Source organism: Patagioenas fasciata, chromosome 29 (assembly GCF_037038585.1).
Source record: "Patagioenas fasciata isolate bPatFas1 chromosome 29, bPatFas1.hap1, whole genome shotgun sequence".
NCBI lineage: Eukaryota > Metazoa > Chordata > Aves > Columbiformes > Columbidae > Patagioenas > Patagioenas fasciata.
Window position 1 is genome coordinate 2,344,878 of NC_092548.1, and position 15,904 is coordinate 2,360,781.

General features: G+C 49.6%; 1 pseudogene; it reads right to left on the reverse strand.

The window, feature by feature from the left end:
* LOC136113845 (dynein axonemal heavy chain 9-like) overlaps positions 1-13,563 on the reverse strand; it is a 248,318-nt pseudogene extending 234,755 nt beyond the window's left edge.
* Positions 13,564-15,904: the final 2,341 nt, after the last annotated feature.

The window sequence follows — 15,904 nt, forward strand, 5'->3', positions numbered from 1 at the left end:
GTTTGGAGTAGGTGACCTGCAGATGTCCCCTCCAGCACCTGTGGGTACATCAGTCCCACAAGGACCCCACTGATAGACAGAGCTGATGTGGATCAGCATTCAGGTGGTTTATATGAGTTCTAAAGCCGTCCACGGTACTGCAAAGGGCAGAGTTAAGGGTACAAGTGCATCAGCAGAGAAGGGAGGGAGGCCAAGGAGCCTGTCTGTAGGAGGGGACACCTTCCCCGCTGCCATGTGCGAGGGGCACCCGGTACTCATGGGTGCCAGGGCTCCCTCTGCACCTCCGGGGCTGCCCAGGCCTCACAGGATCCCAGCCTGGTTAGGTTGAAGGGATCTCTGCAGATCCCCCAGTCCAAGCCCTGCTCACGCAGGGTCACAGAGCAGATCACACAGGTGGGTCCAGGCGAGTTTCAATGTCTCAGAGAAGGAGACTCCACACCCGCCCTGGGCAGCCTGGGCCAGGCTCTGGCACCTCCCAGCAAACAAATTTCTCCTCATGTTGAGCCTGCCCCCGTGGCCCCTCATCCTCACCTCCTCCACGAGGGCGGCAAAGTGCCGCAGGGCATCGGCGGGCAGGTCCCCGCAGAGCAGCTCCCCGGGGCCGGCGCCGGGGGCCCGCAGGAAGAACAGCCCCTTGCGGCGGGCGGCGGGGGGCGGCCCCAGCTCCAGCTCCCCGGCCGGGCCCCGCCAGAGCAGCAGCGCCGGCCCCGCCGGCCCCGCCAGGAAGCTCCGCAGCAGCGGCCCCGCCGCCTCCCCGCCTGCCCAGCGCTCCCAGCGCTCCGCCGGCACCCCCAGCCCCCGCGCCGCGCACCGGCACAGCCGCTCGGCGCCGGGCACCGGCTCCACCGCCTGCTCCATCCGGCCGGCACCGGCGGGTGTTTGCGGGGAAGAGCCGCGTTGCCCGGGGGAAGGGACACTGCGAGGAGCCGGGGGCGGGCCGGGGCGGGACCCAGCTCGCCTGGGAGACGCAGCTGCCCCGGGCAACCACGGGTATCAACACAAGCTGGGGATGGAGGGCCTGAGAGCAGCCCTGCGAAGGACTTGGGGGTGCTGGGGGATGCTCCCTCTGGGGGGGGTCTGGATACCACTGGATCCACCTGGGCACCCCCAAAGTGGCTTTTTAGCACTTATTTTTCTCCTGAAAAAGCAAACACAGTGGGGCTTTCTCCCACCTGGTTTGGCCTTTAGGAAGGGAAGAGCAGAAGAAGGGGCCTTGGAGACTAGAACCACTACGCAAACATTTGATTAGGGAGACAGGAGCTAGAGATTTGTCTGTCACTGTGGAAGAGGTGACAGCAGTGTGATCTTTGCCTCCAGACTAATCCCAAAAATATGCCCAAGCTAGAAATGGGTCAAATGGGGAAAGGGAATGGGCCTGGACAACAATGGCAAACTGATTGTTCAGAACTCCCAGGAAAAGGGGGGTACCGATATTTGTTGGTATTAACTGATGTTTTTTCAGGTTGGCCAGAAGCGTTCCCTACCAGGACAGCAAAAGCTTAGGAGGTGACTACAACACTGATACACAAAATAATACCAAGGCTTGGAGGCCCAGCTGTTAGATCCTCTGATTGAGGGCCACATTTTACTGACGAGTATGTGAAGTCTTTTGCAGAAAACTTTGAAACCATAACAGGAAGGTCCATTTCAAGACCCCCTGACTGCTACCAATATCAGAGAACAGAATGCCTGGATTCGCCATTCTAGAGTGAAGAAAGCCTGCGAAACACCACGGAGGGTAACCCGGGCGCAACCTGGAAAACTCTGTTTTTCACAGTCACCTTTTGGTCCTTCTGGGGGACCAGCCTGGGTGGTGCTTCCCGCTTTGGGAAGAAGAAACCCAAAAGAACAAACAAGTAGAATTTTTGGTAGATATGGGGGCAACACTAATGAAAACCTGGACAGAAGAAACTCCAACCCCATGACGGGAGGGGCCTTTTTCTTGTTTTGTTAACTACAGAACCAGCTGTTTGGAGGGCAGAGAAAAGATGGACACACGTCTCTCAAGCTAAAGGACCCCTGACGGAAGAAAGAACCTTGAAAGTATCTCAAGAACCGGGCAATCTGAAATTGAAGTTGACTCGGGGTTGTAAATGGACTGTGGTATAAGCATATCCACAAAGGGAACTTACCAACAGGATTGTGTAAGAAATGTCTAAGAATAGAAGATCAGGAAACCAGAGCTCGGTTGAGGATTCCAGTTGCCACTGGAAGAATAGAAAAAAAATAGCCAAGAATGGTGGGAGGTATTTACTGAAGGGGTGAATGGGAATTTAGAGAGTCCGCCAGTGATGAAAAGAATAGAGTGCAGACAGAGAAATCAAATTCCGTGTTGCTCCTGTTGTTCCTAGGAAGTGAAGGCCAAGAGTTGGGAAACGATAATCGCCACGCTAACGACAAAAACAGGAAAGGCGGGGACACGGCCCTCGCTGCCGAGAAGACGACGAACTCGGCTGCCGGCTGCAACCTGCTCGGCCAGAGAGCGTGGAAACCTGGACCTGATCCTCTTGCCAGGAGCGGTGACTTATTCTTCCCAACTTAGCCTGGCTAATCCCTGTACCAAGTGCTACGAGCGTGTGAGAATAGGAAGACTAACCCAGTATGTTCTACATTATCACACTCGTATTAATTCTGGATGTTATGATAGAACAAAATTGGAGAAGTGTGAAATCCAAGGGCAGAAATTATGGGTAGCAACTAACCTAGAGAAAGGTGGACTCGCTGTAGGCTCTGCCTCCTGCCCTAGGGGAGAACAGAGCATCTGTTTTACACAAGCTGGTAGGAGGGGCTATTCAGATGGAGGGGGAGTGCAAGACAAAACTTGAAACAGAGAGGAGTTTAATAAATGCCCCATAGGAGGAATGCAAACTTGGAAAGATGGTGAATGGCCTGCACAAAGAATATTTGAATACTATGATCCAGCCACATGGGCCCAAGATGGAAACTGGGGATCCCGTACCCCTATATATATGCTAAACCAAATTATTCGGTTGCAAGCAGTGGTTGAAATAATAAGCAACCAGACGGCTGAGGCACCGAATCTCATAGCGAGACAATTGTCTCAGACCAGAGCTGCAGCGTACCAAAATCAGGGAGCGTGAGATTGGCTTTTAGCTGAAGAGAGGGGGGCGTCTGTGGGAAACTGAATACTTCGGAGTGTTGTTTGGAAAGAGATAACGATGGGGAAGCCATAATGAAAATAGCAGAGGAGATAAAACGCGTTGCACATGTACCAGTACAGAAATGGAATTCTATACTTACTAGCCATTGGTGGGGTAACTTATTTGGGGGAGCCTGGTGGAAGAAAATAGGCTTCATGATAGTATGTGCATTTCTGGGTTTACTGTTTGTGCCACGTATGACCCCGTGCTTTGTTCAGTTAATACATTCAGTAGTCCAAGCCATGCAAATCTCAGGCACGCCTATAGATCCTGAAATGGCAGCAAAAGGAACGGGGTATAAACTAATGATTTTAAAAGATAACACCAAACTGGACCTGGCCATCGCACTGGGAAGAAGAAACCCAAAAGGAAAGCGCTAGGAAGTGCAGTGAGCGGGGTCACCACGCCAAAGAGCGCGAGCTCCCGCTGCAGCCCAACAGATGCCATTGCTGCCGGGGCACCAGCCACCCGGTCATCAGCTGCCCCAGAAGAGCAACACGAATGTTTTGTTCAACATGAGAATTTGTTTGTTCTTTGAGGGAGAAAGATAAGTCTTCTCCTGTCGAAGCAGCCTTCTTACTTGTGGTCCGAGAAAAGGTTAAATAGGGAATCATCATGTTAGTACAAGAATTTACTAACCTTCCCGAAAAGGGGGGAACTGACAGAGGGAACTAACTAACTAACTAACCCATTATGTTAAGAAAAAACAGAACCTCGTCGAATGCCAAGGTAAGAGGTTTTACAGCACCTAGATGTAAACTTGAGAAGACGAGATAACGAAGATTTACAGCAAAAGGGGGGAACCAGTCTGATTTCAATCGACTTGGCAGCTTGGGTTCCAGTCCACTCAACATAATGAGCCAAAGGTAAAGAGGTCACTGTGACGAGGCTGAAGGAGCCTTCATCCAAAGACCCTCCTCAAGACCACCAGATGGCACTGCGCAGGTGCAACAGGGAGGGGTCAAGGAGGAGACTACGGAAATGATCACCTGGGACTCATTTTAAGAAGAAGCGGGAAAGGTTATGAATATGTAGAGGCGTTCCTGGGGTCATTATGAATACGTAACACCTTACTGTATTAAACACACCTCATTCAGCTTCTTTGGGGAACTGAGAACTTGCTGAGCTGACACCAAGTCCGGCTGTGTCCCTGTCACCCGCAGAGTGCCCGCATCCTCCCCACGGTAGCGGGCATTGTGACAAAGGTTCTATGTCAGCTGGGTGTGGCAGCCGAGCGCCCCCTAGGGGAGGGGGAGCCTGTCAGCCCCGGGCCTGTCACTGCCTGCTGTCCCCCCTGTCAGCAGCGAGGCCTCGGAAAAGTTTCCAAAACATCCCCAGACTTGGGTCCAGCGTGGCCAAAAGTCTCCAAGAGACAAGTCGGAAAGAAGGATATGGAACAAAGGGAGAAAGCGAAGGGAGCAAGCCAAAGGGAGGGAAGAGGAAAATCTAGTGCCGGGCTGCAGGACTGAAATGGAGGAATGGAAAGACAAAAGCCAGGAAGCAGGAGAGTTTGAGAAAAGGAGAGAGGAAAGAAGAGACATGCAGCCAGACGAGGGCTTAGTGAGAGAGGCTGGCACAGAGAACAGGATGAGAAGGAAATAAGGCAAGGCTGGGCCAAAGGACGTTTCCTTGCTTTATATTTTCTACCACATACATCTGGAGACGAGCAGGGAAGCCATCAGACCTGATGGATTAGGCCCAAACAAAAACCCCGGCTACTTGAGACACTTAGACTAAGCCTAAAATGCAAAGATCTCTCCATAAGGATGGGTTTTATACTCTACTTCCACAATCTGCTGGCAGTACAAAAGAATAAGCGGCAGATCTACTTAGGCTGAGTCACGGTGGTTTTGTGCAGAAGGATATGGAACAAAGGGAGAAAGCAAAGGGAGCAGGACAAAGGGAGGGAAGAGGAAAAACTAGTGCTGAGCTGCAGGACTGAAATGGAGGAGGTTTTGCACTTTCTTATGATACAGTTGTATAGGTGGCTTCAAGCCTAGACAACACGATTTCACGTTTTTCTTCTGGAGTTATGCATTTGCTGTTCTTTCTTTCTTCTTGTTCTTTTAGCAGGATCATTTTACCTGAGCATGGCAGTGGCCCTAAAGGCACTTGCTTTGATAGAGCTGTCCAATAAGGTGTTGAACAAGTCCTCGCAGACACGCAATGATGTAGCACGCTATAGAAATCAGTGCTTCTGTTACTTCGATTAAAGAAGTAATTTCTCTCAATATTCCAAACCAAGATTCTAACAATCCCATGAGTGGACTATCTACACCTGAATTCTCAGCCAATTCTTCTGCTGAAGCTGTGGTTAGACATATATCACCTTTTTCTGCCAACATCCTATCTGGGACCATGTTATTTTCCCATGCCATTCTACTAGTAGCATCTAATTGTTTGGTGATTCATTTAACTGCTTGTCTAGTATAACTTATAAATAAATGTTATTTATCCCGTCTACACTCTTGTTTGTAGTTACCTACCAAAACAAAAAGGACTCAGAACCCGCAGCTAACTTGACTTCTTGCTTTGTGTTCCTTGGGGACTCCTCTGGGGACCCCAATCTAATTGAAATAAACCCTGTCATCAGAGGAAAGCCCTCAACTCCTTTTTCTGTTGCCCTGATGGATCACAGTGTTCAAATGCCAGGGTAAAAGGAATTTCCAATTGTACGACGTCACAGGTACCTTCCCAGTGGGGGATAAAATGGAATGAAGTGTCATCTTCCCACAGTACCACCAAAGATCCACTCAAGAAGCATCTGAGGACATATGAGGACCAACTTCCCGTGTCTCTGCACACCTACTCATGTTCCTAGGAACTTGGTATCATTCCTGCCGCGTCGTGAGAGACAGGCAGTATGATTTTCAATTATTCCTGAAAATGCCAGGGGGATTTTGATATTTTTCCCTGCAAAGCTGGAAACAGTAGGGAGAGAGTATGACACGACTTATTTCTCCATGCCGTAGAGTCTTGGCATAAGGCTAAGACGCACTCCATCCCCTGTCAATCTTCGCTCCACCCCAGAGGGAAGGGCACCACTTGGGCCACAGGCCTTCCTGCTGCACAGGCATAGCAATTGCTCGTTTAGGCTTTGCACCATATATTTGATCCATTCTACCCAGGCATTTGTACCTCCATATATTTTGAACCTTCCCAGGGCATCTTTTCTACTAATGTCTATTTGTGATCCATAAACCCCACTTACTGAATCATCTGCTCTCTGCCTTGCAATTAGCAAAGGGTTGCACTGCAGAGACTCACATCCTGGGAGAGACTGTCCTTTAGATAGGGTCATTTTTCTTTGCAACTCTATAACCGTTCATTGCTCACTGTCCATCCCCTAAACTCTGTGCTCCAAATAACACTGTACCAGGAGGGGCAATGAGAGACAGTAACAAAAACTGTGCACTTATTTAAATCATCCTTAGACTCAGGCCCCTTGGACACGTTTCTTTTCATAACTCCATTCTCTTTAGCTCTGTACATCCCCACAGTTAAGGATGTGGCAATCATCTACTCAAATTGTTAGGGAACCTTCAGTTTCAGTGACGTTTGTTAAGTAACCCATTTGTAAATTCTACATACACAGGATTAACAATCCCCAAAGGTTTCATTTCATTTTCATCTCTGTATCTTTAGTCGAAGGGGGTCATCAGTTGTCAATACTTGCCACTCGTCATTGTCCTTTGGAGGTTCCATTGGCTCTTTAATCCGTGTCTAATGAGTCCACCCTTTCTCAGCTGGTCGTACCACTGTCTCGGTGAGCAGCAGAACTTGAAATGCTCCTTCCCAATCTGGCTGAAGCTTCCGTTTCTTTCCAGGATTTGACCAGGACCCAGTTTTCAGGCTGAAACTTGTGAGCTGCAAACTCTAAAGGCAGAGTTTGTGCCAGAAGGCCTTGTGCCTGAGAGAAGATAGGCAAGACAACCCGAGTATAGAGTTTTTGAGAAATAAATCCTTAGTTTCAAACTGTGGAGGTCCACCTGTTATTAAACTTTTGCTACCACTGCTGCTGCGGCAGTGCTCAGGAGGAAAGCTTCTCCCCAGCTGGCAAGGTGATCAACCAACACTAGTATGTATTTAATTCGACCAGCTACAGGCAAATCACCTTGAATATTTTGAGAGAGTTGTAAACTTGGACCCTGCCCTCCTGCAGGCTGCTTTTTAAGTGCCTTTTTATTTAGTCTTTTACAAACCACCCATCTTTCACAAATTTGCTTGGCTATAGTATAAATTCCCGTATTACGTCACACATTGCTTGTGTTCCCCAATAACTCTCCTGATGTAGAATCGCTGATACCTCCCTCATGATTTGCTTATTTAACATTTCTCTACCATCTGGGAGTACCCATTTCCCACTCTGTTCCCTGGCTCCTAATTCTTGGAGGACTTCTTATTTTTCATCAAAAACTGGAATTTCCTGTGAGGCCAGGACCTCAAGCGTGAGATAACTTACAGTTATCACTTCAGGTTTTAAGGCTGCTTCTCAGGCCATTTCATCTGATAACCAATCTCCCCTGACACAAAAGGAGTTTCCCCTCTGATGTCCCAATGGACATCATGTACTACAGCCACTTCTATTGGTGACATCAGATTATGTAACACTTGTCCAACTGGTTCTTCACGAACCAATTCTTTTCCTTTGCTATTCATTAGACCCCATTCTTCCCAGATTTTCCCAAAGGTGTGCACTACTCCAAATGCATATCTAGAACCGTTACAGACGGTACCTTCTTTTCCATCTAACATTTGCAGTGCCTGATTGACAGCGTATAGCTGGCATGTTTGAGCTGACCAGTTATTAGGTAACCTGCCCGTTTCTTATTTCACCACTCACACCTTCAACGATGGCACACCCATTGTGTCTTTTCCCCTGAATTATCCCTGAAGTCCCATCTATGAGGAGGTGCAGCCCATTGTCATCTCTCCACAGGAAAGCAGCAGGGTTTAATTTCCTGCTTTCTTTCACCAGAAGAGCGGTGACTGCTGCAGTTTGCACACACTCAAGACACTGGCTCTAAGAGCTTAGATAAGTGTGCCACTGGCTGTCGCTTCCCCCCAGCCCACTTGCTGGTGGAGCAGTGTGGGAGGCAGAACAGGCCACCCTGTGCAAGCATTGCTCAACAGTACCAAAAACATCTCTGTATTATCAACACTGGTTTTAGCACGAATCAAAAAACATAGTCCCATACTAGGTACCACAAAGAACATTAACTCCACCCTGGCCAAAACCAACACAAACTTCCAGGTAATAGAATAGCTCTCAAATTTTCTCCTTATCACCCCCCCAGGCAGTAACTGTGCTTCCACACCCAGAGCCTGTAAAACGTTTGTCTCTAATAAATAAGCTGGGGAATCTTCCACTAATATATTCCTTCCCCATACACTTTTAATTCTTATTATCACAGATAGGAATTTATTCATAATTGTCTCTCCTTCCTCCCTGCTACCCCGTTTATTACAACTCTTTCTTCAGTTTTAGATCTTTTTAGGGTAGAATTTAGAAGGGATAGGGTAGCTTCTGTTTTTACTAAAAACTAGACCTCATTACCTCCTACTTTACCAATTACATGCCCCTTTGCCATTTAAACAAGTTGCCCCACAAAAAAGAAACACCACAAATATTTTCAGCCCCTCTGATTTTCCAAAGTGTATTGAGTTTTCCTCCTTTAGTCATTTCTAACAGTTGCCGTCCTCGGGGTAAATATCCCACATTTCCACAATAAGAGCATTCCATTTTCTCTCACTCTCTCACTGTACCAAATGCTACAAGCGTGTGAGAATAGGAAGACTAACCCAGTATGTTCTACATTATCACACTCGTATTAATTCTGGATGTTATGATAGAACAAAATTGGAGAAGTGTGAAATCCAAGGGCAGAAATTATGGGTAGCAACTAACCTAGAGAAAGGTGGACTCGCTGTAGGCTCTGCCTCCTGCCCTAGGGGACAACAGAGCATCTGTTTTACACAAGCTGGTAGGAGGGGCTATTCAGATGGAGGGGGAGGGCAAGACAAAACTTGAAACAGAGAGGAGTTTAATAAATGCCCCATAGGAGGAATGCAAACTTGGAAAGATGGTGAATGGCCTGCACAAAGAATATTTGAATACTATGATCCAGCCACATGGGCCCGAGATGGAAACTGGGGATCCCGTACCCCTATATATGTGCTAAACCAAATGATTCGGTTGCAAGCAGTGGTTGAAATAATAAGCAACCAGACGGCTGAGGCACCGAATCTCATAGCGAGACAATTGTCTCAGACCAGAGCTGCAGTGTACCAAAATCAGGGAGCGTGAGATTGGCTTTTAGCTGAAGAGAGGGGGGCGTCTGTGGGAAACTGAATACTTCGGAGTGTTGTTTGGAAAGAGATAACGATGGGGAAGCCATAATGAAAATAGCAGAGGAGATAAAACGCGTTGCACATGTACCAGTACAGAAGTGGAATTCTATACTTACTAGCCATTGGTGGGGTAACTTATTTGGGGGAGCCTGGTGGAAGAAAATAGGCTTCATGATAGTATGTGCATTTCTGGGTTTACTGTTTGTGCCACGTATGACCCCGTGCTTTGTTCGGTTAATACATTCAGTAGTCCAAGCCATGCAAATCTCAGGCACGCCTATAGATCCTGAAATGGCAGCAAAAGGAACGGGGTATAAACTAATGATTTTAAAAGATAACACCAAACTGGACCTGGCCATCGCACTGGGAAGAAGAAACCCAAAAGGAAAGCGCTAGGAACTGCAGTGAGCGGGGTCACCACGCCAAAGAGCGCGAGCTCCCGCTGCAGCCCAACAGATGCCATTGCTGCCGGGGCACCAGCCACCCGGTCATCAGCTGCCCCAGAAGAGCAACACGAATGTTTTGTTCAACATGAGAATTTGTTTGTTCTTTGAGGGAGAAAGATAAGTCTTCTCCTGTCGAAGCAGCCTTCTTACTTGTGGTCTGAGAAAAGGTTAAATAGGGAATCATCACGTTAGTACAAGAATTTACTAACCTTCCCGAAAAGGGGGGAACTGACAGAGGGAACTAACTAACTAACTAACCCATTATGTTAAGAAAAAACAGAACCTCGTCGAATGCCAAGGTAAGAGGTTTTACAGCACCTAGATGTAAACTTGAGAAGACGAGATAACGAAGATTTACAGCAAAAGGGGGGAACCAGTCTGATTTCAATCGACTTGGCAGCTTGGGTTCCAGTCCACTCAACATAATGAGCCAAAGGTAAAGAGGTCACTGTGACGAGGCTGAAGGAGCCTTCATCCAAAGACCCTCCTCAAGACCACCAGATGGCACTGCGCAGGTGCAACAGGGAGGGGTCAAGGAGGAGACTACGGAAATGATCACCTGGGACTCATTTTAAGAAGAAGCGGGAAAGGTTATGAATATGTAGAGGCGTTCCTGGGGTCCTTATGAATACGTAACACCTTACTGTATTAAACACACCTCATTCAGCTTCTTTGGGGAACTGAGAACTTGCTGAGCTGACACCAAGTCCGGCTGTGTCCCTGTCACCCGCAGAGTGCCCGCATCCTCCCCACGGTAGCGGGCATTGTGACAAAGGTTCTATGTCAGCTGGGTGTGGCAGCCGAGCGCCCCCTAGGGGAGGGGGAGCCTGTCAGCCCCGGGCCTGTCACTGCCTGCTGTCCCCCCTGTCAGCAGCGAGGCCTCGGAAAAGTTTCCAAAACATCCCCAGACTTGGGTCCAGCGTGGCCAAAAGTCTCCAAGAGACAAGTCGGAAAGAAGGATATGGAACAAAGGGAGAAAGCGAAGGGAGCAAGCCAAAGGGAGGGAAGAGGAAAATCTAGTGCCGGGCTGCAGGACTGAAATGGAGGAATGGAAAGACAAAAGCCAGGAAGCAGGAGAGTTTGAGAAAAGGAGAGAGGAAAGAAGAGACATGCAGCCAGACGAGGGCTTAGTGAGAGAGGCTGGCACAGAGAACAGGATGAGAAGGAAATAAGGCAAGGCTGGGCCAAAGGACGTTTCCTTGCTTTATATTTTCTACCACATACATCTGGAGACGAGCAGGGAAGCCATCAGACCTGATGGATTAGGCCCAAACAAAAACCCCGGCTACTTGAGACACTTAGACTAAGCCTAAAATGCAAAGATCTCTCCATAAGGATGGGTTTTATACTCTACTTCCACAATCTGCTGGCAGTACAAAAGAATAAGCGGCAGATCTACTTAGGCTGAGTCACGGTGGTTTTGTGCAGAAGGATATGGAACAAAGGGAGAAAGCAAAGGGAGCAGGACAAAGGGAGGGAAGAGGAAAAACTAGTGCTGAGCTGCAGGACTGAAATGGAGGAGGTTTTGCACTTTCTTATGATACAGTTGTATAGGTGGCTTCAAGCCTAGACAACACGATTTCACGTTTTTCTTCTGGAGTTATGCATTTGCTGTTCTTTCTTTCTTCTTGTTCTTTTAGCAGGATCATTTTACCTGAGCATGGCAGTGGCCCTAAAGGCACTTGCTTTGATAGAGCTGTCCAATAAGGTGTTGAACAAGTCCTCGCAGACACGCAATGATGTAGCACGCTATAGAAATCAGTGCTTCTGTTACTACGACTAAAGAAGTAATTTCTCTCAATATTCCAAACCAAGATTCTAACAATCCCATGAGTGGACTATCTACACCTGAATTCTCAGCCAATTCTTCTGCTGAAGCTGTGGTTAGACATATATCACCTTTTTCTGCCAACATCCTATCTGGGACCATGTTATTTTCCCATGCCATTCTACTAGTAGCATCTAATTGCTTGGTGATTCATTTAACTGCTTGTCTAGTATAACTTATAAATAAATGTTATTTATCCCGTCTACACTCTTGTTTGTAGTTACCTACCAAAACAAAAAGGACTCAGAACCCGCAGCTAACTTGACTTCTTGCTTTGTGTTCCTTGGGGACTCCTCTGGGGACCCCAATCTAATTGAAATAAACCCTGTCATCAGAGGAAAGCCCTCAACTCCTTTTTCTGTTGCCCTGATGGATCACAGTGTTCAAATGCCAGGGTAAAAGGAATTTCCAATTGTACGACGTCACAGGTACCTTCCCAGTGGGGGATAAAATGGAATGAAGTGTCATCTTCCCACAGTACCACCAAAGATCCACTCAAGAAGCATCTGAGGACATATGAGGACCAACTTCCCATGTCTCTGCACACCTACTCATGTTCCTAGGAACTTGGTATCATTCCTGCCGCGTCGTGAGAGACAGGCAGTATGATTTCCAATTATTCCTGAAAATGCCAGGGGGATTTTGATATTTTTCCCTGCAAAGCTGGAAACAGGAGGGAGAGAGTATGACACGACTTATTTCTCCATGCCGTAGAGTCTTGGCATAAGGCTAAGACGCACTCCATCCCCTGTCAATCTTCGCTCCACCCCAGAGGGAAGGGTACCACTTGGGCCACAGGCCTTCCTGCTGCACAGGCATAGCAATTGCTCGTTTAGGCTTTGCACCATATATTTGATCCATTCTACCCAGGCATTTGTACCTCCATATATTTTGAACCTTCCCAGGGCATCTTTTCTACTAATGTCTATTTGTGATCCATAAACCCCACTTACTGAATCATCTGCTCTCTGCCTTGCAATTAGCAAAGGGTTGCACTGCAGAGACTCACATCCTGGGAGAGACTGTCCTTTAGATAGGGTCATTTTTCTTTTCAACTCTATAACCGTTCATTGCTCACTGTCCATCCCCTAAACTCTGTGCTCCAAATAACACTGTACCAGGAGGGGCAATGAGAGCACAGCCGGCGGCCTTCCCCGGCCCCAACCACCGCCTGCCCGCCCCAGTCCGCCGCAGCGAGCCCGGCCGCCCATCCCCGCCCAGAGTTCCTCCCCACCCCCCGCCCCGGCCTTTCGCCAGCGAGTTCGCCTCCCCCCCGGGAAGCCGGGGCGTCCCTGCCGGCTCCGTGCCCGGGGTGGACGGGGGTGGACGGCGGGGGGGGGTGGACGGGGGCGGGGGGGGCACGCGGGCGTCCCGCGGTTTCTCAGCCCCGCTGTCGGAGGCCTAACCCCCTCACCTGCCCGTGCTGCCGCCTCCCGCGCTTCTTCCTCGGTGGCTCGCTCGCTCGGTCCCTCGGCCCGCTGCCCGCCCCGGCCGCGGGCTGAAGAAGAAACCGACCCCGCCAGCGGCTTTGCCTCCCCCCGGGGAGGCATAGAGACACCGCGTCCCCGTCCCCGTCTCCCCGTCCCGGCCCGCCTGCCTCCCTGCCTACCCGCGCGCGGGGTTCCTCGGCCGATCGGCAAGACGCTCCCGCGCTGGCCTCCCCGCGACCGCCCGCCCGACGGGCTTGACTCCGAGCGACTGACCGTTGGGCACCTGGCGGGGGGCAGGGGGCCGGTTGCCGGGCGGCGGGGAGAGCGCGCATGCGCGGCGCGCGCAGTTGCCGACCCCCTCCGGCCCTTCCCGCGGGTGGGCCGGAGGGGGCGGGGGGCAAGGCGAGGGCGGGAGAGACCGCGCTTTGGGGTGCGGGCGGGGGGGGGGGGGGTGTTTGTGCTCGCCGTGCAGTCTGAGCCGGAACACGAAGTGAAATTATACGGCGGCGGCGGCGGCGGCAGGTGCGGGTGGGGGGCACGACGACACCACCACGACCCCGCCGCCCCTGCCGAAATAAACCCCCACCAAAAAAAAAAAAACCACCGCCACGAAACCCGCATCCCCACGCCACGCGCGAGCCCCGAAACTCCAGACACGGACTCGCCGAGCGTGTGCACGGATCGCGAGGGTCGAAAAGCTCGACTCGTAGCGTCGCGTACACTGTCCCGCAGCCACCCGCGAGAGGCTCGCTCGGTCGCGTCCAGCTCCTGTCCCTGCGTAGGACCAACCGCCCCGCCGTTCCGGTTCAGTCCTTGCCCGCCGGTCCCACTTACTTAGACTAAGCCTAAAATGCACAGATCTCTCCATAAGGATGGGTTTTATACTCTACTTCCACAATCTGCTGGCAGTACAAAAGAATAAGCAGCAGATCTACTTAGGCTGAGTCACGGTGCTTTGCTCCTAAGACCATGCATACTATGGGAATATTTCAGCTGCATGTCCCACCCCAACCCCAGAGAGCAAGAGCTCCAGGAACAGGTGGAGAAACAGGGAAGGACACTGCAGTGCTTCTGAGAAATAAAGCAAGGACGGAAAGGCAGACGGGCATGCTGTGGAACCTTCTCCTTACCCGACTGTGCTGCTGCCACTCATGAAATGACACTGTAGAGCAAGTACTTTTAGCACCTTTTTTGTGTTTCACGTTCCAGGAACCCTTCCCCTGGAGGTCCAGCTGCTGAGGTGGAGACTCAGGACCTGGACCCCATGGCTTCGGGGCAGAGGCTCTGATGGAGAGGAGAGGAGATCAGGGGTTGCACTGGGAAATGTGTCTGCACTGCAGGGGATGTGAGAGAGGTTCCTAAATCCCATCCCCAGCATTTCTGGTAGCAGTTAACTCTTCCTGCCCATGTCTGTGCTCCTGCAGCTGTGTCTCTGTCCCTGGGTCTGCTCCCTGTCCGTGTCACAGACCCCGTCCCACCCGCTGTGTGCTCAGCTCTGTCCTGCTCACACCGCCTGGCACTGCCCAGGTGTTGCTTTATCCATGCGAGCCACGGAACCTGACACACCAATATGATGTTCACAGAGTTCGCTTTATTGTCGGACCGGGCTGGCTTTATAGCAAAGCTGCCCTGTCCACGCGCCTTACAACAACGTGATTGGTTGTAACTCGTGCTATACAATAACACGATAGGCTGCATGTACTGTCCACGCGCTCTGCACGCATGTGTCCGGCGATTGCTCACTCATTATTACATTCTAATGGTGCTCCTTTAGTCTCTTTTGTCTCTGGCTTCACCTCTCAGCCAGGCTGGCGACAACCCCATCCCCCTGGGGCGGGGGGGGCTCTGCCACTACATCTCCCCCTCTTTTATTTAATATTAACAATACGCCATATCATGCTTTAAATACAGTGTGAAATACAGGGTAAGAACATTAAGGCTAATACAATTACAATTAACAAGAACAAACCTGTTTTCAATATTCCTTTTAACCAAACAAGGCATTCACCCCAAAAACCCCAGTATCTTCTGTTATTTTCTTGTTCGGCAAATCTTCTATCTTTTTAACTTTTAAGTTCAAACAACACATACAATCAAACTCTTCATAACTGTGAACATGTCCAATAACAAAAAATTAATTGCTGCTCTGTTTTACAAAGTGGTATTCTCAACATTGGCTACATTCATTGCTTAAAGCGATAACATGTCTGAGGTTAAGGGTTGTCATCACTGCAACCGGTTTCTTCTCTGTTAGCTGGCCAAGGTCTCACCCACTTTGCTGGGATCCATGAATTTTTGTGGTTACCTGTAGAAACACAAGCATATCCCCTTCCCCAGGTTATTAGTGACATAGGACCTTCCCATTGTTGTGTTGTCGGATTAAACACACTAACCTTAGGCACATTTTCGGAAAAATCTTTGACATTTTTGATATGGTGCATAACAACCGGTTCCATTTCAGTTTCACTTTTAGGATTAAGCCAGTTCAGCACATACAATGCCTTCATCAATACCTCTTCTGGGCTCACACCAATTCCCCCTTGTTTTTTCAAAACAGACAAAAGATTTTTAATGCACGGTGTGCACGCTCAATAATTGCTTGGCCAGTAGAATTATAAGGGATTCCAAACAGGTGTTGTACCTTCCACTGGGTGAGGAAGGCTGCAAGTCTGTCAGAGTGGTATGCAG